The 26,704-nt window shown below is 36.0% G+C and overlaps 1 protein-coding gene and 1 pseudogene across 11 annotated transcripts in view; one reads left to right on the forward strand and one right to left on the reverse strand.

Moving 5' to 3' along the window:
• The window catches only part of SFMBT1 (Scm like with four mbt domains 1), a 100,704-nt gene that overhangs the window by 15,066 nt on the left and 58,934 nt on the right, over positions 1-26,704 (forward strand). For 3 of the 11 annotated variants that reach the window (XM_016121844.2, XM_016121842.2, XM_016121841.2), the window contains exon 3: positions 20,457-20,551. The exons of the other annotated variants lie outside the window; for them this stretch is intronic. The gene's annotated coding sequence lies outside the window, so the exon portion shown is untranslated. The remainder of the gene's footprint in view (positions 1-20,456; positions 20,552-26,704) is intronic. 11 annotated transcript variants of the gene reach the window in all.
• Positions 16,978-17,711, reverse strand: LOC107498565 (annotated as a pseudogene).

Raw genomic sequence — 26,704 nt, forward strand, 5'->3', positions numbered from 1 at the left:
GGGGCCAGTCTTAGCCCTTTAGAACACAGCCCGTCACCTCAAACAAGCAAGGTTTCCAAATGCTGAAAATAGTTGTTGCAAAGCTCCTGTACCAGAGCTGATCATTTTTCTTCTTTGGTCCTTACCTAGTCTCACTTTTGTTTATGTATGGCTCTTAAGTACTGTGTTTTCCAACCTTCAGTTCATCAGGCACCATCAGCTAGCTGGAAGGGAGAAGTATAGAGATTGTTAGTGTTGCATAGCGGCTTTAGCAGTTAGCAAAGCCCAGCATTACATCTGGGCTATATACATAGGATTCTTTCAAGAGGAAAGCTTAAAGTGTGTTCAGGACTCCTGGTCTTAAGAAGATAAGGAAGTAAAAATGTATTTTAGAACTATTTCCATCAACTGTTAAAATATGTGTTGATGCTTGAAGAAAGGACAAGCTTCAGTTATCTCTGGGCTTTATTACCTTGGTCCAAAAATGAAGGGAATGGGACTTCCAAATTCTTACTAGTTCTAAAATTCCTCATTACTCTGGAAAATTTACATTTGATTTTCCTCTCAGAAGTAGAATTAAAGTAATATTCTATCCCTTACTTGATAAGTAAAAAGAGAATTTATAGGTACTTCTGTATTTCTGTACTGTTACTTTATATTTTTATACAAATATTAAAATTTTTATATCCCTGGCGTGTTACACATTAGTTTTTCCCTATATTGACTACTGCAGCATGTAATTGATAATTATTAAATTTTCTTTGGCTAAAGACATTATATTCTCACCTCGTAGGAGTCCTATAGAAATTTCTATTAATGTGAATTTCACCAAGATTCAGGGATCAGCCCTGACTTTTTAAGGAACATTTAGAAGTTCAAAATAAATATTCAGAAGTTGTTCAGCATCCTCACTGTCACTCTTTTGGTCCAAGCTGTCATATAGTCCCATTTAGATTATTGCAGTAGCCTAATTGATTCCCCTTCTGCTGTCCTGGTTACCACCAGTCTACCCTTGTCACAGGGGGACCCTGTTAACAGCTGAGTTAGATGAAGTCACTCCTCTGCTATAGCTCAAGTCGTTATTGTATCCCACAAGGCTCCCATGTCCTAGCCTCCCCACCTCTCAGACTCTCTCTTATCCGCTCCTGCCACAAAGGACTTCCGGTACTCTTTATCATCCCAAAGGGGCTCTCTACTTAGGACCTTTACACATGTGGTTCCTTTTGCCCGGAATGCTCTTTCTGTAGGTATGAGCGTGACTAGCTCCTTCACTTCCTTGGGGCCTTTTTCCAAAAATTACCTCAGTGACCTGCATATTTAAAATTTGAGCTCTCATTCAACATTTCATATTCCTAACCTTGCTTATTTCTTTTTTCCCTTAGCATTTATTATTTCACCCTGTGTATTTTAGTTATCTATCCTGTGTATTGTCTCTCTCCTCCAGAAGAATATCAGGTCTTTAAGGACAGGGATTTTTGTCTGTGTTATTTACTGTGAATCTCCAGCACCTAAAACAGTATCAGGCCTATAGTAGGTGCTCAGTAAAAAATGGTTGAATGAATGGATGAGTGAATATTTTATAGCATATCTCCCTATCTTGGTCTGTGATTTATATAAATTTTTAATTTGGTGGGCTGTCTTTTAGCGTCTCGTCAGGAAACCACTCCAGGTGCTTCAGTCAAAAGGGCATATAATCCTAGGAATTGGTAACAAAAGGAAAGGGTGGAGGAGCACAGGGGTGAGATGGTATTACCTGAAGCCCACACACCACTTTCCATCCTTGCTGCTTGAGTTCACAGCTACCAAGCAGAACCCTGGATACTCCTCTAGTGCTGTTGCCAGAGCCTAATGTGAGCACAGCTGCCAAGGCGGGTTGGGAATGTAGATTTCAGGCCCGATGATTCAGTGAGAATCTAGAAGGGTAGGTGTGGGGCAAAGTGCCCACATAAACTATGCTGCACATGTGGTAGTTACTCAATTCATGTGTGGAGATAGACTTAGATACAGGACAAACTAAACTGAGTAGTTTGGGCTGTGATGCCAAATTAATAGCACAGGGTAAGATCTTAGGCTGTGAGTAAAACATTAGAAAGCTAAGAATTAAATCCCAATTTAGCCTAGTCACATTTATGTGTTGAACCACAAGACTGAACTCAGCTCTAGAAATGGAGCATGACAGGAAACATATCTTCACTGTGGCCATGATCTCTTAGTGTGATTTAAGTGCTCATTTCCGTGACTTCAATAAATCTGTGTTTAGGCCCAATTGTGTCCCAGATTAGATCTCTGTCACCTAAAGGATCATATTGGCCTCCCCTAATCTGATTACACCTGTCATCACTCAGAGCCTTGCTGTCATTTACAGGTCTAAGATGTGATAGGCTTGTATTTGTGGCACCTCTAAGTGCTCCTGCCTTTGCTACTGAAATTATTCCTTGCTCCATACTCCCCCAAAACATACTGTCAGAATTTTGTTGCTCCTTTCCTCCATTTCTTTCTCTTCTTACTATGAACAAGAACACCAAAGTCTAAATATACTTTCTTGCTAACTATATTTATGTTCAATGCTTATCAATATTTATGACATGAATCTATCACTAATAAGCTTACTTTTAATTAGGAATAGTAACATTTATAATTTCTCAAAGTGTAGAAGGAGAAAGTAGTGGAAATGGTAGGAATTGGTGGGACCTCTGTTCCCCTTGCCCTTTTCTACACTTCCCTAGACCCCAATTAAGATTGGCTTAGGCATTTAGGTAGAATGTCTGTTTCTTGGATGTGAATTCTATCATTGATAGACTAAGAAACTACCTCTTCCACTCCACCTTTCCTCAAAAAAAAAAAAAAAAAAAAAAAAATTGAAATCCTCTGCAATGATTACATTTACAGAAAAAATATTCTGTTTAAATTTAAGCAAACAATGTTTATTTTCTCTTTCTACAAGCTTGCACTACTCACCTCTTTTAAATGATTTTATTCCTTCCCTGAAATTGCTCAGGTTTTGGACTGTGGTTAATGGGGAATCTCATAGGTGCTGGGCTGATTGTGCCGGGGCTGGAAGGCTGTGACACAGAGCAGGGGGGAGGATGGTCCTATTTTCCTGTGTCCTCAGATGCTCCCAAGAAGCTTATGTCTTATGAAGACACCTTTATAAATTATCTACTCATTTAAATTAAATCTGTAAATGGCAACCAAGTACACTTGAGCCAGGAGAATTTCTGTGGCTTGGAGATAGTTATTTGCTTTTGACTTGATACATTTATTTGCATCACTTTTTATATAAAAATGAAGAGATGATAATACAGTGTACCCCCATTTACTGATCACCCTGCATTAACATTTTATTATTTTTAGAGGCATTTTCTAATGAATTTAGGCAGAAAACACTTCCATTTTTATTATTTTTTCCTTCTCTTGACATTATGTTTGAAGCAGATTTTTTTCTTAATTTACATTGACTGATTTAGGTGTGTGCTGGTAACTCCCCAGACTAGTTGAGAAGCAATAACTGAATTCTATCTTTCAACAGAAAGGTACTGAGTGTGAAATAAACAAATTGCTGCTAAAGCTGTATTTAACTAATTGATTAAGTTATATATAAACTATAACTGTTAGGCTCAGTGTATCCAATGGGGAAGGAAAATCTACTTTCACTTACAGTATGGAAAAATCTGTGTTACAAAACTATGGTGGAAACCTAGATATAGACTGGAAATGTTCTCTTCTCTTTTTTTCTTTCTCCATCCTCCATTTGTGTTTCTTTCTGCCATTTATTCTACAAATATTTATTGGCACTACATATACAACCTAAATAAGGTGGGAGCTTATTTTGCGGTAAAGTAGGAAGATAATAAACCAGTAGGGAAGTAAATAGTATCTATATTTATAGTGTATAAATACTTGGCAGGTAGACTGAGTGATATGTTAGAGAATAAGGTGGGGACATTCTCAATAGCACAATTAGAAACAAATATGTGCCACTGACTTTTAGACTATAAGACATGAAGGGTGGGAAGTAGCTGTTTGAAGAGCACTTTGGGCAAAGAGATATAGCACTTGCAAAGGCCCTGAGGTAGGAGAGAGTCTGTGGTGAATTAGGAACCAATAGAAGGAGTGTGAATGGAAGAAAGATGGAGTGATAAATAGTGGCCAGATCTTGCCAGGCCTTGTAATCCTGGTAAGGAGTTAGGGGTTGGTTTGTTTGTTTGTTTGTTTGTTTTTTAGTTTTTTAGGAAGCTACCGAAAGACTTTACATGGGATGTGACAAGATCTGCTTTACCTTTTAAAAAGGTAAGTATCTGCTTGGTGGAAAATAGACTTCATGTGTGAAAGGGGAGACAGTTTGGAGGCTACTGCAATAGTCAGGTGGTTTGGATTAGGAAGATGGCAGTGAAAATGGAGAGAAGTGATTGATTTCAAGCTATATGGTGACAATAGACAATGGAATTTGCTAATGGATGGGGTGAGGGTGAGGAAGAGTTATCAGTAGTGGTTTCTAAGTTTGGCTTGGTGGTTGTGTAGTATTGAGATGGAGAAGCCAGGGGAGAGTTGTGTTTGGAAGCAAATTAGAGTTCAGTTTTGGTTGCCTGTGCAACATTAAAATGGATATTCCAAATGAGTAGTTGGACATATGTGTCTGGAGCTCAGCGAGTAAATAAGCCTCATAAGCTTGATGTATTTAAAGCAAGGGTTTATTACTACTTATTATACATTGAAATGTACCTTTTTAAGGAGAGAGAGAAAGGGGTTTAGAAATAGCACAAGATGTATGTAGATGGTTACAAGAAGTCACATTTTGTTAAGGTAATTTAATTACTTTTGAAATGTTGCTAATTTTTGAAAAGCGAAAAGTTTAAGCTGCAGGAAAAGGAAAGACATGGGGATGCTTTATTTTGTGAGGTTCTCTCAGTGTGAATGCTGGAATTTCAAGTTGCTTTTTCTCTAGGTTGCTGCAACTCATGTTTCAGTCCTTTTATTCTATTTGAGGAAGGTTTTCTTTACTAAGGGTATAAGACTGAGTCATATAGAAAGGACATGGGAAACTATGATCAATTGAGACGTTAAGCCCCCAAGAGGATAGTTTTGTTCACCACTTGATCCCCAGAGCGTGGAACAATGCCTGGCAAGTAATAGGCACTCAATATCTGTTACAAGAGTAAGTATGACTATATTAGTAGACCTGGAGAGTAAAGTGACTACAGCATCCTCAAAATGAAAATATTTCCTCTTCAATCTAGGAATCAAATTCTTGCATAAAACAATGTGGTATGGTAGAAAGAACACAAGCATTACATCAGACAGATATGGATCCCATCTTTATCTTTTAACACTAGACATGTTTTGTAGCCTCAGTTTCTGTATCTGTAAGATGGGAATAGTAATTATTTGCATATTTGTATAATATATATAAAATACTCAACATCCTACCTGGCTCCATAGGCCCTGAACAAAAGGAAGATCTTAGTAGTTTCCTGTTTTGTTTAGTAGTTGAATCTGGCTAGGTATTGGAGTCAGATCTCATTCCCAGTGATTAGTTTTCCATGTAGGGGGAAAAAAATGACCCTGGAGCTTTCCCTCATATCAGATGGATTAAAGAACTGAATGTAAAAGGTATAATTAGAAAACTTTTAGGTGATAATAGAAGAGATCTTTGTGACCTCAGAATGAGGAATAATTTATTTAAAACAAGATGTTAAAACAAGGAACCAAAAGGAAAAGATTAGTGAATATGACTATATTAAAATTAAAGCCATTATTAACAGACACCATGAAGAAAATGAAAAAACGAGACAGAGTAGGAGAATAAATTTTAATTACATTTAACCGTCAGAATATATAGAGCTCTTTCAAATCAATAAGTAAAAATGACTTAAGCAGGTACTTCTCAAAAGAAGAAATTCAGTGGTCAGTAAACATAAGAAAGATGTTCAGTGTCTCGTGGGGAAATGCAGATTAAAACACAGTGAGATACTATTATACACTCACTAGATTTGTTAAAATTTAAAAATCTCACTGTAGAAAGTGAGGCCGTGGATCATGCGAACTCTCTTCATTGCTGGCGGGGTGTGAGATGGTACAACCACTTTGGGAAAGTTGGACATTGTCTGTTTTAAAAGTTGGATATGTACTCATTCCAACCTCAGCTAGATTGTCATGTCTGTGGCCTGAGGCTAGCATTGCAATGATCAAGGCTGTGATTGTAAGGTTACTAGAGCTCAGAGGGGCCCTTGGTGTCTGATAGTGAGTGAGCAAATTGCTTCTACTTTGGAGTTAGGAGTGTGAATTTAGTTCTAATAATTTTTCTTTTTATTGTCCTTTGTCAGTGAATGTGTTCTGGATCGTAGAAAGCCCATATTTTCTTTTCTTTGACAGCTAAAAGGGTGCTAAAAAACAATCTAAATAAAAAGATAAATGTGTGTGTGTGTGTGTGTGTGTGTGTGTGCGCGCGTGTACACACACACGTATATATATATACATATATATTTAACAATTATATTTTTGATGAAATAAGTCTTCCTCACTGCCTACCTTGACATTTGAAGCAGAAAATTGGAAAACAAACAATTGTAGACTTAATTTTTTCGTATTTTTTAAAGAACTTTATTGAGATGATTTACATATCATAAAGTTCACCTAAAGTGTACAATTCAGTGGTTTTTAGTATACTGATGGAGTCATACAACCATCATAATCTTAAATTTTAGAATGTTTCATTATTCCAGAAAGAAACTTTGTACCTGTTAGCCGTTACTCCCTCCCCCTTCCCCTCTTCCCCCTTCTCCCTCAGCCAGAGGCAATCACCGATCATCTTGCTGTCTCTCTAGGTGGCTTATTTTGGATATTTTGTCCAAAATGTCATCGTTCGTGATTTCTTTGAACTTGGTATAAAGTTTTTGAGGTTTCATCCATGGTGTAGCATGTATCAGTGTTTCATTTCTTTTTATTGCTAAATAATATTGTACTGTGATATGTCACATTTTATTTATCCATTCATTGCTGGACATTTGGGTTGTTTCCACTTTTTACCTTTTATAATTATGGACATTTGTGTACAAGTTTTTGTGTGTAATATTTTCATTTTTCTTTTATATACCTCAGAGTGGAATTGCTGGGTACTATGTTAACTCTATTAACTCTTTTTTTAAAAAATCTTCAATAAAAACCCTCCAAACTGTTTTCTAAACTGGTTGCACCATATCACATTCCCACCATTAACGTATGAGAGTTCCAGTTTGTCTACATTTTCGTCAACACTTGTTCTCTCTCTTTCTCTTGCTCAGAACCATTCTTGTGGCTTTAATTGGGGAAATAGAAATTAAAATACACTGAGATATCATTATACGTTTATCAGATATGCAAATATTTAATGTGATAGTAGGAAATATGAGGAGGTCTGTTATTTTTTATATTATTCAGAGATGATTTTGGTTTTTTAAATGACTTGTTGAGGTGAAGTAAGTTGCTTTATGCTCTCATTTTGAGGTTTTCTATCTTCATATCTCTCTGCTCTATTGAAGTTTATGCTAGCTGTGTCTTTATTCACTTGCTTCGATCAACATTCATTGAGGGCTTTTCTCAGGAGTCCTGTCCTGAGAGAGCCTAGTACACTCCTGTCAGGAACTACGACATCTGATTTTGTGATATGGGAATAAAGAGTGTTGTAAAATAGCTATAAAATTATAAGGCAGACTAGATGTGCTATTGTTCCCCAGAGCTTTTAACAACGGAATTCCTGTTATCAGTGACAGCTCTTAGATATATTTCTTATTTATTGTTAGCTGATTACGTGGTGGTTCTAAAAACTTTCTAAGAAGTGGTCTCTTCTTATTTTCTGAATTGAGGCTTTAGAATGTACAGTAAAATGTCTTAAGAGAAAGTAGGAAATCATTTTGGAAAAAGCTTACATGTAAAGATTTTGTTTTTGAATTGCAGCTTGGTATGATAGAGAAAGAATTTTTATTTTGGATGGCTCTCATTTACTAGTTGTGTAATCTTGGACGAGTTAAATAACTTCTTTAACCCTCATTTCCTGACCTTTCAAATGGTAATATTTCAAAGGGTGGTAGAATAGATGAGATATTGTATCACACAGTGTCTGGCATAATGAGCATTCAAGTGTTAGCTCTCATTGCCCCTTACCTCAAGACAATTAAAAAAAAAAATCTTTCATAAATAAGCCATGTTCCTTCTTGAAGTAATTAAAGCTACTAATTAACTGATTATTATCAAATAGTAACAGGTTTATGAGAACATTTCAATAAAAGGAAAAACAAGAGGAAACAGTGAAGTACTTAGTTGTAATCATTTCCTGGAATGTAACAAAATTGATGAAATTTTAAATCATTCTTAATTCGTAGGAGTTATACTGTTTTTTTGCCAATGCTAGATTTTCTAGTTCAAAGTGTAAGTCATACATATTCTAAAACAAAATGTACATCTTTACAACAGTAATTTGTAAGAATGTTTCTGATAAAAAGCAGGGAGAAATGATCATAAAGTCAACAATTTATTTTCCATCCTTTTATTGAAAATCATTACCTGAGAAAATTGCTCTTTTTATATAGTAAGATGGTATCAGGTCATGCTTTGTAACCCGTGAGGTTTGCATCCTGAGTTAATGACTCAGTAACAATAGTAAATGTCTGTTACACTTTGAATGAATTTAAGAATCCACAAGGACCCTGTTGTCCAGAATTCTTTCATCTGGTGGCATAGTTCTTGCATTGTGTTCAGTATTAAAAGATTCTGAAACAGTAGTGAATAGAAAGGTGAATTTAGCAGAATGCTTGCCTTTGGTCAGCTTTAGCAACTCAGAGCTTATTTTTAAGGCGAAGGATTGAAGAATGACTTCTTTTATTATTTTGAGTGCAAACTAAAGCATAAGTTGTAACTTAGCAAGTTTTATGAATAGGTTGGACTACCTCCATTTAAGGCACAGCCCTGGAAGCAGATGGAAAAATGTTTTCCATTGAACCAGTGGGTGTTTTTGCCAACATTATAATCAAATCCTATAGCACTACAATTCCTATAGCAAGCTTCTAGATTATTGTGATTGGTCTTTCAGACTTATATTTCTAAAAACATGGTTTAGAATTTGGGAAAGATAGTATGAAATATTTGTAATTTTTCCGTAACAACAATCTCTGTATTTTTGTTGTTAGTCTCTTTAACATTCAGTTTTGAGAATGTTAGCTTTTCAACTATAAAGCATGTGGAATGTGCTTTAATTAGTCAGTATATGTTAATTTGTTACATTTATAGCTGAACACTTATTTGCTAGTCATGGAACAGAGCCTGCAAAAACTAAAATGTATCTGTCATTTTCCTTTAATTCTAGCACCTTGAATAATATGAGTAATATAAATAATGGTCCCTAACCTTAAGTGTTTGAGTTTATTCGTCAGTGTTTTCCTAATTAGTTTTTTTAAAAGGATTATGAAAATTTCATGACATTGCTGCCCTTTTTAAGTGGCCTTTAAATCTTATTCATTTGCTGCCCAAATATTTAAATATACACGTCTCATTCATTGCATTCATCTACGCATTCTCTTGTCAGCCACCCACATCACAGCTTCTGTTCCTACCACACAACTGGAAAGCTCTCTCAGAGGTTGCCATTGATCTTTGCTTTGGCAAGTGCAGTGCCTTTTCTCAGTCTTCATTCTCTTTTGAATTTCCTTCATATTTGGCTTTGTTGATGGTGTACTCTTTGTAAGAGGAAGTTTTTTTGCCTTCCTACCTCTAAATTTCTTCTTTTTAATGTATACAAAATGACTCTCATAGTGGCTGACAAAATGTGTTAATTCCTTTCCCCCTTTTTTATTACCTCCTTTTCTTCATTCTGTTTGTTTCTCCTTGGGTTTTTTGATATGTAGCTACTTGCACTGTGTCAGTTGATTTGTTAATCTACAGCTCAGCCCATCTTATACTGTAAGGTCTGACAGCAGCCTGGTTTTCAGCTGCTTCTGGTACTCTTCACCTGGATGTCCCACTCTTAACCCCAGAATCCATGTGAGTCACAGTGGAATGTACCAGTCTTTTTGCCCTGTCCCCCACTCCCAAATCTCAGATCTTTTAAAACTACCATTGGCTTTTCACATGATAGAATTTAGAGCCATTTCTGATTTTTCTGTTATTTCCTGCTTTGAAATTAGGTTCAGTCTTTGCTCACCATTCTAATGACTACTTCTTTGCCTTTCAACCAAACCCTCAGTCTCATTCCTGGGCTAGTCCAGCACCTTCCTGGAAGTTAGGGCCTCTAGCCCTAACTGTCCTTTAACTGTGTCAGCTAACATAAACTTTAAAATATAGTATTCATCAAATCTTTCCTGTTTGGTGCCTTTTGTATAGCATGTAACTTTGGCGTGTTTTGTGTACTCTTCTGTCTAGCTTTGTTATCCCGTACACTGGCAGGCTGATTTCTCCTGCCACCTTACATGCAGCTGTCATCCCCTTCCCCCACCCCCAGTACACAAACACACATCTGATGCCAGCCTATGCCTGCCTTGCTACCTTTTGCATGCTACTTGCCCTGCTTGGAATGTCTTCCACTCTTTCCAAGGATCTGTCCATTCTTTAAGATAAAGTTCATGGTTTGCTTTTAGTGAAGCTAGCTGTCTTGTCTCACATTGAACTTTCCCTTTCTCTGTGCAGCTAATTTTCTAATGCCTTACATTTCAGAAATTCCCCCAGTGGCTCTTTCCCTAACTGTACAATCCTTTAGGGCAAGACAGCTTCGTTTCATGCTTGGCCATCTCTAGGGTAGTGCCAGGAACAGAGGAGGTGCTCACTAGTGGGTGGAGGTAAATTGTCAGAATTGTTAATGAGTCGGTTTCTGATTGCATTTGTAAATATTGGAAGACTGTTGTAAAGGTAAAGATGTAAATAGATGTTTATGAGGCTAATGATTTTTACCTGGTATTGTTTTGTTGATATGTCATCTTACTTTGAAACATGGCTCCATTTACCCCACTTTGCATTTCTGTGTCAACATTTTATAAAGAAAATTAAGAATATTTCTTGTATAATTTCCTTTCCCAAAAGCATATCTGGAAAGAAAGGGCTTACCAGCTCTACAAAGGGTTAAATCAGGACCCAGGAGCTACTTTCCCCTGGCTTCACTGCCCAGCTGCTCCCTCTTGATATCTGTCTGCCTTTGTCCTCCCCTGGGATAAGGCCATTAGGGGCTGCCTGTACCCCCTCCACTCCAGTGTGTAGGAACAACTGAGTGCTAGAATAGTTTTCCTATTCTCCCTGTACCCAAATGTGCCTTGTTTGTTTGGTGAGAATGAGAGAATATCTCCATTGTTTGAGTTCAAAGGTTTCTTTTGTCCTTCTCCTCCAGTACTTAAGATAATCTACCTTGTTACTTGATTTTGTCCTCTTTCCTACTAGTTTGAGGAAAGGGATAATGTTTTATCTTTATCTGCTACACTGGAGAGCACAGTATAGGAACCAAGTAAATATTTGTTAATGCATAAGTGATTCATGTGTTTAAAAGACAAACTTCTTTTCTTGTATTCTCTCAAATTCTCAGCATTTGTTGTTTAAAACCAGGGGTTCTTAAGCTTTTTGGTATTCATGTACCCTTTGGTAAACTAGGGAAGCTTGTAGACTTGTTCTCAGTTTACTGGTTTCAAATAAATAAAATACATAGGATTAAAAAGGAAATTTGTTATATATATCTGTATCATCTGTAATGTAATATGAAAATATCTATTCTTTCTTTGGTGACAGAGTTACTGTTAATGTTGCTTTGATTTGTTGCCAACACTTATATTTGAAGGAAACCTTAAATTTCAGTTTGAGGTTAGTGAAAACAGATGTAAAACCTTTCCTTCAAATTTATGAACCCCTGAGTTTTCTACATTGAACCTAGAACTTCAGCTCAAGAACCTTGCTGTAAAAATGAATTAGAGAAACTGCTAAAGGTAGGAAAACATTTTAAGAAATTTTCTTATCTAGCACTGTTGCTAATTTTTAGTGAACAGAGAAAGGAGAGTGGACAAGATTATTGTACATTGTGCAAAGACTTTGGGGTTAGATAATTTCTTTTTTACAGTGATAACATTTTGGGAATTGTGGAGGTAAGGAAATAATTTCTTGAGTGCAGAGGTTACAGAAAAACCTTTTAAATGTGCGTGGTGTCTTATTCACATTTGGAAATGGCTGCAATAACATTTAGGAGGAAGTTCATACATTTTGGAGTCAGAGTTGAATTCTTGATCTTGCTCGAGCCTGGGTTATAAAGCTGTTATAATGCTTGCTTCATAGTTCTATGAAATGAAATGAAAGTATGTGCAAGAGCTTGGAGCTCCAGACCAGTGCTGGTTTCTCTGTGACAGGAGATTGTTTACCTTTCCCTTCATAAGTCCAGGATCTCATTTTTTCCTTATTTGTAAAGCAAGGGTATCAGATTAAAGGATCTTTAACATCACTTTAACCTGAAAAAATGCTTGATATTAGGAAGCCTACTTCTTAGACTTACTAAGATGTATAGTTATTAACTAGAGGCAAGCTGTAAATAGAGGTAGGAAAGAACTAGTTTTGAGTGCTTACAATCTCGAAGGCATTCTCAAACATGCCGTCTTATTTCATCCTCAGAGCCACTCTGTAAAAAAAAAGATGGTTTTTCCACTTTGTAGATGAATATTGAAACCCAGAAGGGTGAAAAATCTTTGAAGGTCATGAATTTGTTTGTGATGAACTAGAGTTTGAAATCAAGGTTACTACTACTCATAAGGCCTGTTTTTCACTTTCGTTTTTTGTTACCCAACGGATTTATACTGTTTCCCTAGTGATCGAATGTAAGACTTATTTAGTACTCTTCCTACAAAGAGAACGCTCTTGTTGGAAAGTATGCATATGCATGTGTTGAGTGTATTGATTACTTTCATTTTGAAGAGATCTAACCATTTAAAAATTTTTAAATATTTAAAACAGTCAAAACCAGAAAAAAGTTATAAGTACAGCAGAGAAAACGTTCTCCCCGCACGGAACCTTTGGCAGTAAATTGTCCATCTCAGGCTCCATCACTCTGGAATACCCTAGTGTGTATGCCTGCAGTAAGTCCATTCTCTTACATAAGTACAATACAACCATCCAAATTGGGAAATTAATATTGATACGTTATTATCATCCAGCACTCCTCATACCCCATTCTGGTTTGACCAGTTGCCCCAGTGAAGTCTCTGTCTCCTACCCCCACCCCTTTTTTTTGGTCAGAGCAAAGTGATCCAGTTAGGATCATGCTTTGCATTTAGCTGCCAAGACTTCTTCAACCTTTCTTTTGATTTTTGTGGTCTTGATGTGTTTGGAGATTATAGGCCTGTTATTTTGTAGAATGTTCCTCAGTTTGGGATTGTCCGATGGTCTCAAACTTAAACTCAGGTTATACACCTTTGGCAGGAATAACACAGACATCATGCTGACTCGTATCCTGTCAGTGAGCATAAACTGCAGCTGTCCTATTTCTGATGAGCAACTGCTAAAGGCTGTGGCTGCATGGTGTCTCCATTGATAAATACTTTTTCCATTTGTAATTAAATAGTATTTTGTGGATAAGTATTTTGAAACTGTGTAACTGTCCCATTCCTCATTAAACTTTAGGTTTTGATTTATTAATTTATGTCATTATGGACTCATGGTTCCCTATTTTATTCAGTTAGCTCTAATCTTGTTTATTCTCATTTTCATTGATGTGGAAATTGTTCCAGATTTGGTTAGTGTCCTTTTTATATGTCTCCACTATTCTTTGGATCGTTTTCTTGCTTTCTGGCACAAGTGTTTTAGGCCAGAATTTCTCACCTTTGGCACTGTAAGTGCTCATCTGCATGGTTATTTACCTTAGTATCTGTCCCATCCTGTAAAAAAAAAAAAAAAAAAAAAAAAAGAACATTTTTGAAAAAATAACTATTAAATGTTAATGTTTTTTGTATTCTTGGTAATATATCACTTAGAGTGACGTTCTGATAATACTGTTAAGGTGGCAGAGAACCAGATATTCCTATTTTTCCTTTCCCCTACTTAGGGGCGAAAAGAGGTCTTTTTGTCTAGAAAGTGCCAAGAAAAGGTATTGTAGTTGTCAAAACTTTTCTGTTGTCAGTAATTTAATAAAACAAACCAAAACAAAATAAAAAGCATTTTTGGTTGAAAAGTCTTTTCAATATCATTGGAACAGGAGTGGAAGAGGAAGTCTGCTCTTTGTTTGCTATGTCATCCACTTGGTATTCAGTGAATATTTACCAGAGTTGGGGACGGAGCATAAACTCTTTGCAGGGCAGCTGGGACCCAAGGCAAACAGCAATCAACAGGTCCCTTTGTATTTTCATAGAGCTTACAGTACAGTGGTTAAGAGATACATAACATGGAATGGCAAACAGTCATGAAAGGAAATGCCTGAGCAGCAGTTCCTTACTTGTGAAATGTGACAAATGTTCTACTTAACAAATTCTTCTGAGGATAAAATGAAATCATTTAAGCAAAAGTCCCTTGTAAACTGTAGACATGTTGTATAAATAAAGTATTTCTTTCCTATCATCCATATTCCAGTATTTCTAGTCTTTTTATAGTTAACCAAAGTAAGCATCACCTGAACTAGCTGCTAGGCTCTTCCTCCCCACTCCATTCTGAACATCACTGCCCATCTCTATATCTGTATTACCACTGACTTTCATATCATTTAACCCTGTTCAGCAGCCTGAGTGTTCCTCTCTTTCCTTCAGGTTGAAGTCCAAACCATTGATAAATAAGTCTCCAGCCTAGCTCCAACTTAACTTTCTAAACTTGGCTTGTTACTGGTCTTGAAGCCCTCAACCCAAACCAAATTGGTCCGATCTTTTGTTTCTGAAACACATCTTGCACTTCCCATCTCTATGTCTTTCCTCATATCCTTCTGCCTGGAATTTTCATCTCCATTTTTCATAATTATATCCTTATTCTGGACTGGTTAAACCAAGTCATTTCTTCATTTTGCTCCTGTCATGTGTACAGTTAAGTCTATCCAAAGCATTTGGTCATCATCATTTGCCCTCTTATGCATTGCTGTCAGATTTTCCCAACTGGCATTATGATCTCATGTATAGAGGCTGTATTTAACTTGTGTTTATATTTCTCATATTTATGTAGTATTCAATAAATTTTGTTTCTGGGTTATAAGAAAAGTGACCTGACTATATTCAACCCAATTCTCAGAGTTTAAAACAAAAAAATCCTGACTTTTCTAAAACACAAACTGAATTTACACTAAGAAAAAATTAGTACTCTACCAGTTTAGTATTTTATTAAAAGTTATAGCACATTTGACTTAACTGTCCTTTGCTTCGGCAAGGATAAATACCTTTGCATTACTGTGAGTACCCTGTTGTCAAGAAGGGGGCTTCAAACTGAGACAGTTGTGACCTCTGTTATTCCTCTCTGTAGACCTGTTTTGGTACCGCGGATAGACTTTCAGCTTAGCAGATGCATGTATTGGCTAGGGTTAAGATGGATGCCCAAGGTAATAAGAATGAATGATGGTGCTGCCGAAGGCTTAAGGGACTAAAGACAAAAACCCAGTATTTCTCTTTTGTACATAGATGATAAAGAAGTTGTGTTTCAGAATCTCAGGAATATGCCACTTGATTTTCTACTATAATTAAAAAATTAAAACCAGAATAAAACTAGTTATTAAAAGCATTTTCTTAAAAATAAAAGGAAGTGCCCATAAGTGCTATGAAGGAGAAACATCTCATGCTATGAGAATATAGTATCAGTCTAATTAATTGAGCAAACCTAGCTTTGAAATATTTTGCCTGGTCACATAAGTAGTAGATTGCGTAAAGTTAAATCAAAATTATTTTAAGGTTTTAATTTAATTCTTTTCGTTTTGCTGGAATATAGATAAACTGAAATAAATGTATTTCAGAGGAAGACTAGCATGGGGAGGGAAGTCAGGACCTGTCTTGGGAAGAACTGTGATTTCTCTCAGCTGTCCAAAGGGCTTTTGTGTGAACCAAGGTACATACTCATTTTGAGTGGGCAACACCTATGGGTAGAAACCATTGGGACTTGGGGGTGGTTTAAGGACAGACTTTGTGGTGGAGCTGCTCTGAAGTAGAATAGATTGTCCAGGAAGTATTCATGGGAATTTTCTGTCACTGTAGCATTGATGGTGTTTGAATGTAGGATGGACAACTTCCTTCTCAGGGATGGGTGGGGAAGAACTTGTTAGAGGAACACCATTGGGTAATGGAGAGTTGCTATTTGTAGAAATGTTGGGACTTGAGGATAGTAGTGTGTAACCAAAAAAACTGTGGGGACCATTAGATTAGATGTGTCCTATTGAAGTTCTTTCTGACTTTTCAATTCACCTATCTCAGTAATTTAGTGAAACAAAGATTTTAAAAAGTCATCCAGGCAGTTGACTTAATGTACGTAAAAGTGCAAGGCTAGACATAGTTCCTGATGGCACTAAACAAATGTCTGAAAATGAGACAGTGATGTGAGTATAAAGTATTTAAATATTTTGGGGGGGAAATAAGTAAAATGAAAAAATGTTTATGTGTTGAACTTCATCACTCATTATTTGAATAAAGTGGAAAAATTATTCTCTCCATACTTCACCCCACTCCATCAGTAAACCTCCACAATTATAAGGTTTAATGGGTAACCCTCTCAGTAGTAATGTTTACTAGATTTATTCACTTTGTTATTTTACAAAGTGTGCTAATGTCTCAATTCTCAAGGCCAAAATTCCATGATGTTTAGTTCTCATCATAGTATTTGTTAAAGCCTGAAAAACTTTCATTCTCTCCCTTTTTTGACAAGACTTTTTCATTAAGATGGCTCCGTGAAGTCTTAACTAACTGGCAGACTGCCTTTGGCAATTTGTTAAAGATTCAGGCAAGAGTACTACTCTGGTGTTTGAATGGCTTATTGATTTTTTTCTTTTTCTTTTTTTTTTCAATTTAAAACAGGCACTGTTTAATAACAGATTACAAAAACAACATAGTGGATACCTTAGTTCATCCTTCTAATAAACCTCTTAATCTGGTCTTCCCTGTTGCCAGCAACTCCACCTTCTCCAAAATAGGTGGTCTTTTTCTTCGTTCCACCTCGTGGAGAAGGCAACTTGAAGGGCCATAGGAAGTTGTTTGCTTCTTTGAAGCATTTTCCAACAGTGTGGATGTCATAAATGTAGATCCTTCATGCAGATGATGCCATATTTACCAAGAGAAGAGCAATCAATGTGTTATATGTCAGGGTAATTCGCTTTTTATTGATTTTGCCTTAACCACACTTGTAGATCAATTCATTGACTTTAGGTTTGGGTACCCCCAGGCAATGTATGGCTTCACGCTCCTCAGCATGTTAATGGAAGCCTTGTTGATCTTTACAAAGGTACCATTAAAGATCTGGCAAAGGCCCAGAAGCTGCAGCACCTTTTGGACCTTGGGGCTCACACCATTGATGCCTGATCCTGATTACAAATGCCAGTTTGGGTTCTGCAGGAACATAGAAGTTGGCAGCTTTTTGCCATCCTAGCCATCCAAATCTCAGTTCTGTACATCTGCCTGTATTCTTTGTGATAGTGCTTAGCTTTTTTATAGATAAGCTTCCTCCTTGTCTTTCGAAACATCTTTTGGGCAAACTTCTTTCTCGGGTGCTTGATCTTCAGTTCTGTGAAATTCCTTCACTTTTTTCTTAAGGGTTTCTGGCACAGAGGGAACTTTCTTTTCTTCTGCACCCTCCATGGTTCCAGCCAGAAAGACAATTTTTTTTTTCTTAAAAGGTTGCTTTGAAAGGAATATGAATTAAGTTTATGACTTTTTGATAGTTAGATTTGACATTAAGCCTCTGCAAGCATTGGGTTTGGTTTCCAAGTCAGCAAAGACTGTGTCCCGTCTGTCATCTGACAGTAGGCCATGGAATTCCAAACTCGATGTGGCTTTGCTTGTGATAATCTTCAAATGATCATTTTAGAGGGAATTCAATGTGAATTTAAACAACCGAATTGAATTTTCTTTTATACTTTAATAGGTAATAATGCTGTATTTGTACAGCCTCACATCCTGTGAAAAAATACTGAGGAAAAACATGTTAATGATTTAGAGTGTGTGCTTTGAGTTATCTTTATGATGAGATTTTTCCTGATTGGCTGTTTTGATCAACTAGCTCGTTTATTTTCTGAACAGCTTCAGTACAATTAAAATAACAACCTTGTTTTCTCTGTCCTCTTACCCCATCCTAAAAAACAACAAACTTTTGGAATATGTCAGAACAGTTTTCATAGATGGTGCTAGAAATTTTTTCCCTCTGAGACATACATAACCAGTTATTTGTCTTAAGCCTACCTTTTTGTTAATTTGCAAATAACAAAGGTTAGAATTCTTATCAGCTTGTTTTGATGATGTAAGGCACATCCCTCTGTTTCATTTATAGTTTTGTCCAAGGCTGGAAAAGTTTTATATTTTGTAAAAATGACTTTTTAAATAAAACATGAAAACTAGTGTAGCATAGTCAGAATTATTAAGGATTGAAAATTATGTAGATAATTTTGTACTACATGCTAGGAAATTGAATTGGTAAATGCTAATCTTAGAAAACTGGCAACCTTTGTAATGTATTTAAGTTTACTTAAATAATTGACGGTAAGAAGGAAACATAGGGAAAAAAATAGATAAGCAGAGGAGGAGGCATTGGGGTTTTTTTTTGTTTAAAAGATACAGAGATTTAACAAAAAATTTCAATTATTTAATATAGGCACTTCTAATTTTTAGGAGATGTTTTTACTTTCTAGATTAATAAATGTGGATGTTGAAATCTATAAAAGCAATGAACAAGCTGCAGCTGAATTCTAATACTGACCAAAAAAAGCTGCCAGGCATCCTTCTGAGCTCTAGAATAACAGGTTAAGCAGACTTGTACTGCCAGTTTATGGTTTTGGTTTTACATCTTGCATATGAATTTAATTAAATTTCTAATTAATGTAATTTAGGCTTTTTTTTCCCCTTATACCTATTTAACTTTTTGCACTGAATTTATAGATTTAACATCTGTTGCAGCATATCTCCGGTACTAACCAGAAGTTTGCTCCTTTTCTGGAAGCCCTTATCTTTAAAGCTACTGAAGAGTGTGTTTTTTCCTAAATAACTTAGGCTCCTGTTGTTATTAAATGGTCAGCATGTTTCTTAGTTTGCAGACATGACATGATGGCCCAGTGTTCTGCAGCAGCTTGTGGCCATCATGCCGTTTTCCCAGGGATGTCCCAAGGGGCAGCAGCATTGACCTGGGGTTGGGAGGTGGTCCTGGAGTACTGGTTTTTGTTTAAGTATGCTGGATAGGTCCTTATAGTAGTTTTGAGGGGATGCAAGCCTATCCAAAGATCCTTGGCATTTACAACTGATAATTTGTTTCTTGTAGGGACTTAAATTCTTTGACAAATTCCATCGAATTGTACAGCACATGTAATTACTGTCCAGAAGTCTTTAAAATCTGGCATAAAGCTTTTAAAATTTATTTGTATTTAATGTAACAAAACAAAGTGTCAAAACCCCAAAGCATCCTGCCTTAAAGTCAGTCCCTTTGTTGAAGACTTTAAGGAGAAAGGGTGGGAGTTAAAGTTTTGTGAGTGAATTGACAAGAAGCAGACTCCCAAGGGTCTGGACACATTAAATCACTATAGCTTGCTCTCTCACCTCTCCTCTCTTCTCAGCCACTGGGGTGAGGGAGAAGCCTCATACTCCTTTGGTGCAAAGGCTTTGTTTATGTGCTTTCCTCCTGATTGTATATTTTTTGATGATGGCTGTTTATCACACTTTCTTTTTTTTTTTTTTTTTTAGCCTTTTGACTGTTCTCTAAACTCGATGTCATTTATTCTGTCAAAGAATTAATAAAGGAATTTAATTTTTAAAAATGTGTACTATATAACTTTGCTAGGAAGGACCAGAAGGATATTTGGTAAGAAAAATAGTGTTTCAGTTGCTTTATAAATTCATTAGTACTGATTTGTTCAACTGATATAGATATACCCTGTGTTCGGTTTAATAATCATGACAAAATTAAGTTAGAGTCAAGAGTCAGATTTAATTTAGATGATGAGTGGCTAAGATTTACCACCTTAGTGGCCAAGAATGGCTTTATCAGACTTAATTTACATTTTATCTCCCTAGCTGGACATGTTACAGTAGTTTGAAAACAACAACAACAAATAGCTTAAAACAATATATTTCTACTCCTGATAATCAAGTTACATTGATATTTGACAGATGCAACCACAACATTTAATTTAGATAGCCTGTCATATAGGATGTGTAGGTCAGGGAGTGATGATTAACTTGTAGAGTGAAAGGTTAACAGAAATCTACACCTTTTGGTGAACAAAAAATATAGTGACTCTACCACTAGCATTTACTGTCAAGGGCAGGGTTAACTTTGCAAATTTGACAAAAAGGGAACATCCAACTTGCTGAATTGTTTGCATTTTCCATATTTAACAGCATACTGAAATTATTATTGGACTTCCATCTGTTGAATTGAGGGATAGGAGTACAAATTCAAACATTCCAATGAGAATTTTTCTTTTAACTTTCAGGTAAGTATTTATTGAATTAAAGTATTTTGTTGTAACCACCATGTATACTGATACATATTTTTTTAGAGCCACACTGAGTTCCTGTACTTCCTAAGCGCTTTAAAAGTTATATCAGACATGTTAAATCATTTGGCTGAGGATCCATCCTACAGAAATCGCTCTTGAATTATTGTAACTTTTCCATGTGATAAATACTCTTACTGTTTTATTTTTGCCTTGGAAACACAGTACATTAACATGAAACCAAGTAGTATAGGCTTAGAGTGTAGACTATATGTGTAAACTAAAAACAAAGTGGGAGGGGAAGGCATCATGTAGCTGTGTGTTGTTCAGGTGACTTTTAGATCTTTTAAAAGATCTGTTAAAAGGTGATTTTTCCATGGTAGTTTTCTTTTACATATGTCACAAAAAAAAAAATGCAATAGTGAATTCATTTTGGTTTTATTTCACTTGGATGTCATTTTCGTTTGTGTGTGTGTGTGTGTGACATCCAACTTGTTTTGTACCCTTAGCTTTGCTTTTTAACTTTTTATTTATATTTCTTAGAAGTGTTTCAAATTTAGTATGGCTCAAACTGGCTTCAGTGTATTTTATTAAAACCCCCTGTAAATGTCTAGGCACCTATTTAGTTTACAGAAATATTCTAAATAAGATGAGCAAGGTCCAGATCAATTAGTTCACAAGAACTTATTTAAATAAATAACCCTTGATGTAGTCTGATCACAAGAGGAAATTAAATACCAAAATCAATGATAAAATAAACAAAGACAGTAAAACAATTTGATATGACTAGGAGATAAATGAAATAAAAGGAAATAAATGTAAAGTCAATTAAATTACCATATCCTAAGCTCCTAGATATTTTACTATTTTTTCTTCCTCATTGTATTAAACAAACAAACAAAACCCAGCAGACTAGCAATAAAATAAGAGATCTAATAGTTGTTCTACAGCAAAATGCTACATCATGTCATTTTTCATGATCCTTTTATAAGATGATGAGCTGATTGTTCATTGGTTAAATTCTAAGTGATGTCGAAAGATTGAAAAAATGCCATAGTCTTAGCTTTCAGCTACATAAGACTTGCTTTTCTCCCAACTCATGTCTTTTTGGCTTTGAAGCTTAATTTATTATTATTATTATTATTATTATTATTATTATTATTATTTACTGTGTGGTCTCTGCACAAAATGTACTAGGGTCTTTCAAGACTTTATGAACATAAGCAATGGATGACATCTTCAAAGCCTACACCTACAGATATTTATTTAGCATTGGCTTTGTTACATCAAACCCATGCTGACGTGTCAAGACTTTATACTGAGATGATTTATGAAGTTAATGTCATAGGAATTTGAATCTGTCAACATTGCATAAGAGTTAACATTAACTCAGCATTTATTGTGTAGTGAGCTCTATGTTAAGTGCTCTTTCTGGATTATCTCACTTATCTTCAAAGCAGTCCTGTGAGGTGGTACAGTACTGTTATCCCCCTCTTATGGGTGATCCCGTTGGTATAAATGAGTCATTTGTTAAAAGTCACATAACCAAGTAAATAATGGACATAGGATTTTTTTTTTTTTTTTTTTTAATAATCTACCCTCCTCCACTTCCACTGACCTATGAATGTTGCCGTCTCCCCCTAAGAACTGGATCTCTGAAGGTGGGGCGTCTCCTCCCACGTGCTCATGGCACACGCCGAGCATACTTGGGACCTGGTGCACCTGGGGCCTGGCACACCCAGGGGGCCCAACACACTGGGGGCCTGGCGCAGTGGGGGCCTGGCACACACAGGGTATGGGCCGTGGCTCTGCTGTAATTTGAACCCGGGGCCTTCTGCGTGTAAAGCAGACGTGCTAACCACTACTCTATGGAACCACCCCTGGACATAGGGTTTTTAAAAGTTAATATAAATAATATTTTTCACTTCCTTTATTCACTCAGCAATATAGACAGCATTCCTGTGTGTTTCTATGGATCTACCTAAATTCTTCTAAATGATTATAGAGTATTTCCTAGTATAGCTGTATCATAATATATGTGGCTATCTCATTCCCATTTGGTGGACATATAGATTGTTTCTGCTTTCTTGCTATTATAGATGATACTGTGGCAAACATCATTGGTTAGGAAGCCTTCCACACATTTGTTTTGTATGAAAGATTCTTAATAGTAGAATTAACTGCCCTAAGAATTTGTATCTTTAAGTCATCATAGTTTATTTATCATTACATTTCTCACCATAAAAAGTGGTACCCACTTATACTCCCAGGCTCTCCCATTTAATTCACCTTCCTTGCCAGCACTGGCTATTTTTAGTTTTAAAATTTTTACCAATCTGAAAGGTGAAAAAATAGCATGGAATTAAAAATTCTTACTTCCTTACAACCAATGAGATTGAGCACAATTTTATAACTATTAACTGCTTTTAATGTTGATTAATTACATATTTTGCCCATTTTTCTTTTTTCTTATGGAATTACATGAGCTTATATGTAAAAACTCATTTTCTTATATTTTGCTAATTTTTTCACTTATTTTTTATGTATTTTTATTGAAGTATAATTGACATATAACATATTTTAGGTATGCAACATAATGATTTTATATTTGATTAAACATTGCCAAATGATTACTACAGTTTAACATCTGTCACCATACACAGTTAAAAATTTTTTTTCTTGTGATGGGAACTTTTAATATCTACTCTTACCTTTGAATTTTTTTAAATTTAAGTTTATTGGCGTGACATTGGTTAATACAATTATATAATTTTTGGGTGTACATTATAATTTGACATCTGTATATTCTATTGTGTTTACCACCTAAAGTCCAGTTTCCTTCAGCTGCCATATATTTGATCCCCTTTACTCACTTTACCCTCCCCCTAACCCTCTATATTTGACCCCCTTTACCCCATCTACATTTCCTCTCCTTTACCACCCTCTACCCTCTGGTAACTACTAGTCTATAGCCCATGTCCTTGAGTCACTGTTGTTTGTCCTGTTCATTTGTTGCTTTTAGGCTTCTATCAAACGTGTAAGTGATATGTGATTTTGTACTTTTTCTGTCTTGTTTCGCTTAGCATGATTATCTTGAGGTCCGTCCATTTTGTTGCAAAGGGCAGTATTTCATTTCTTCTTACGGCTATCGTAGGACACTTTGGTTGTTCCCATATCCTGTGAATAACGCTGCTATGAACATAGGTGTGCAAATATCTTTTCGGATATGGGTTTTTAAGTCTTTGGGTTAATACTAGTAGAGGGATTGCTGGATCATATGGTAGATCAATTCTTAGTTTTTTGAGGAACCTCCATACTGTTTTCCATGGTGGCTGTACCAATTTGCAGTCCCACTAACAGTATGTGAGGGTTTCTTTTTCTCTGCATCCTTTCCAATATTTGTTATTACTTAGCCTGATGATTATAGCTATTCTAACAGGTGTGAGATGGTATCTCATTGTGGTTTAATTTGCATTTTCCTAATAGCTGGTGATGTTGAACATCTTTTCAAATATTTGTTGGCCATTTGTATATCCTCTAGGAAGAAGAGTCTGTCCAAGTCCTCTGCCCATTTTTTGATTGGATCATTTCTTTTTGTTATTGAGTCGTGTGAGTTCTTTGTAAATTTTGGATATTAGCCCTTATCTGAGGCGTTGCTTGCAAATATCTTTTCCCATTCGGATGGTTGTCTCTTTACCTTGTCGACGGTTTCTTTTGCTGACCAGAAGCTTTTTATTTTAGTTTGATGTAGTCCCATTTATTTATTTTAGCTTTTGCTTCCCTTGCTTTTGAGGTCAAATTCATAAAATCGTCTTTAAGTACAAGGTCCTTGAGTTTCATTCCTATGTTTTCGTCTATGCATTTTATTGTGTTAGGTCTTATATTCAGGTCCTTAATCCATTTTGAGTTAATTTTGGTATATGGTGATAGACAACAGTCTAGTTTCATTCTGTTGCAGGTGGCTTTCCAGTTTTCCCAGCACCATTTATTGAAGAGGCTTTCTGTTCTCTACTGTATGTTATTAGCTTTTTTGTTGACAATTATTTGCCCATATAAACATGGACTCTCAATTTGATTCCACTGGTCTGTGTGCCTTTTTCTGCCAATACCATGCCATTTTGATAACTGTTCTTGTGGAGTCTTTAGTGTTTTCCAAATAGAATATCATATCAATCGCAAATAGTGACAGTTTGACTTCTTCGTTTTCTATTTGGATGCCTTTTATATCTTTCTCTGGCCTGATTGCATTCACTAGGACCTCTAATGTTATACTGAATAACAGTGGCGATAGTGGACAGCCTTACTTTGTTCCTGATCTTAGAGGGAAGGCTTTTAATTTTTCACCATTAAGTATAATGTTGGCTGTGGGTTTGTCATAGATAGACTTTATTATGTTAAGGTACTTACCTTCTGTACCAATTTTGTTAAGTCGTTTGATCATAAATGGATCTGTATCTTGTCAAGGCTTTTTCTGCATCTCTTGATGTGATTCTTATTTTTTAATTTGTTGATGTGGTGTATCACATTATTCGATTTGCATATGTTGAACCATCCCTGTGGCCCTGAGATGAAGCCTACTTGATAATGGTGCACAACCTTTTTACTATGCTGCTGTATTCAATTCGCTGGTATCTTATTTAAGATTTTTTACATCTGCGTTCATGAGAAATACTGGTCTGTAGTTTTCTCTTTTTGTGTTATCTTTACCAGGTTTTGGTGTCAGTGTAATATGTTGGCCTCATAAAATGACTTGGGAAGTATTGCCTCCTCTTTGATTTTTTGAAAGAGTTTGAGGAGAATAGGTATTAAATCTTCTTTGAATGTTTGGTAGAATTCACTGGTGAAGCCATCTGGTCCTGGACTTTTCCTTTTTGGTAGGTTTTTGATGATGATTTCAATTTCCATACTGCTGATCGGTGTGTGTAGATTTTCCAGATCTTCTTGATTCAGTCTAGGGAGATTGTGTTTTTCTAAGTAGTGGTCCATTTCTTCTAGGTTATTAAATTTGGTGTTGTATACTTTCTCATACTATGCTTGTATGATCCTTTCTATTTCTGTGGTGTCAGTTGTAATTTCCCCCCCTTCATGCCTGATTTTGTTTATTTGTGTCCTTTCTCTTTTCTCTTTGGTGAGTCTAGCCAGGGGTTTTGTCAATTTTATTGACCTTTTCAAAGACCCAGCTCTTTGTTGCATTTATTTTTTCTATTTATTTTGTTTTGTTTTCTTTTCAATTTCATTTATTTCTGCTCTAATTTTGATTGCTTCTGCTGACTTCAGGCTTCATTTGTTCTTTTCTAGTTTTTTAAGATGAAGTATTAGGTTGTTTATTTGGGGTCGTTCTTGTTATTGGAAGCAGGCCTGTAATGATAGGAACTTTCCTCTTATGACTGCTTTTGCCATGTCCCAAAAATTTTGATATGTTGTACTATCATTATCATTCGTTTTTGTGTATCTCTTGATATCTCTTTTTCTTTCTGACACAGTTATTCTTCAGTAGCATGTTATTTAATCTCCATGTGTTTGTGGTTCTCCCTGCTTGCTTTTTGCAGTTGATCTCTAGTTTCAAAGCATTATGATCAGAGAATATGGTTGGTATCATTTCAACCCTCTTATATTTATCGAGGCTATCCCTGTGTCCCATTATGTGGTCAATCCCTGAGAATGCTTTGTGTGCACTAGAGAAGAATGTATAAGCAGCTGTTTGGGGGTAAAAGGCTCTATGAACGTCAATCATGTTCAGTTGGTCTAATGTGTCATTTAAGGATGTTATTTCCTTACCGATTTTCTGTTTGGACGATCTGTCCACATCCGACAGTGGGGTATTTCGGTCGCCTAGTAGTACAATAGCGTTTGGCTCTGTTTTTCCCTTTAGTTCTGTTAGTAATAGCTTTACGTATTTCTGGGCTCCCTGATTGGGAGGCATAGATATTAATAAGTGTTACGTCTTCTTGGTGCATGATGATTCCCTTTATCATTATGAAGTGTCCCTCAGTATCTTTCTTTAACTTTTTTATTTTGAAGTCTATTTTATCCAATATTAGCACTACTACTCCCGCTTTTGTCTGAATGCCATTCGCTTGTTATATCATTTTTCACCCTTTTACTTTGAGTCTATATTTGTCTTTGGAACTGAGATGTGTCTCTTGAAGG

Source organism: Rousettus aegyptiacus, unplaced genomic scaffold (assembly GCF_014176215.1).
Source record: "Rousettus aegyptiacus isolate mRouAeg1 unplaced genomic scaffold, mRouAeg1.p scaffold_m13_p_4, whole genome shotgun sequence".
Lineage (NCBI taxonomy): Eukaryota > Metazoa > Chordata > Mammalia > Chiroptera > Pteropodidae > Rousettus > Rousettus aegyptiacus.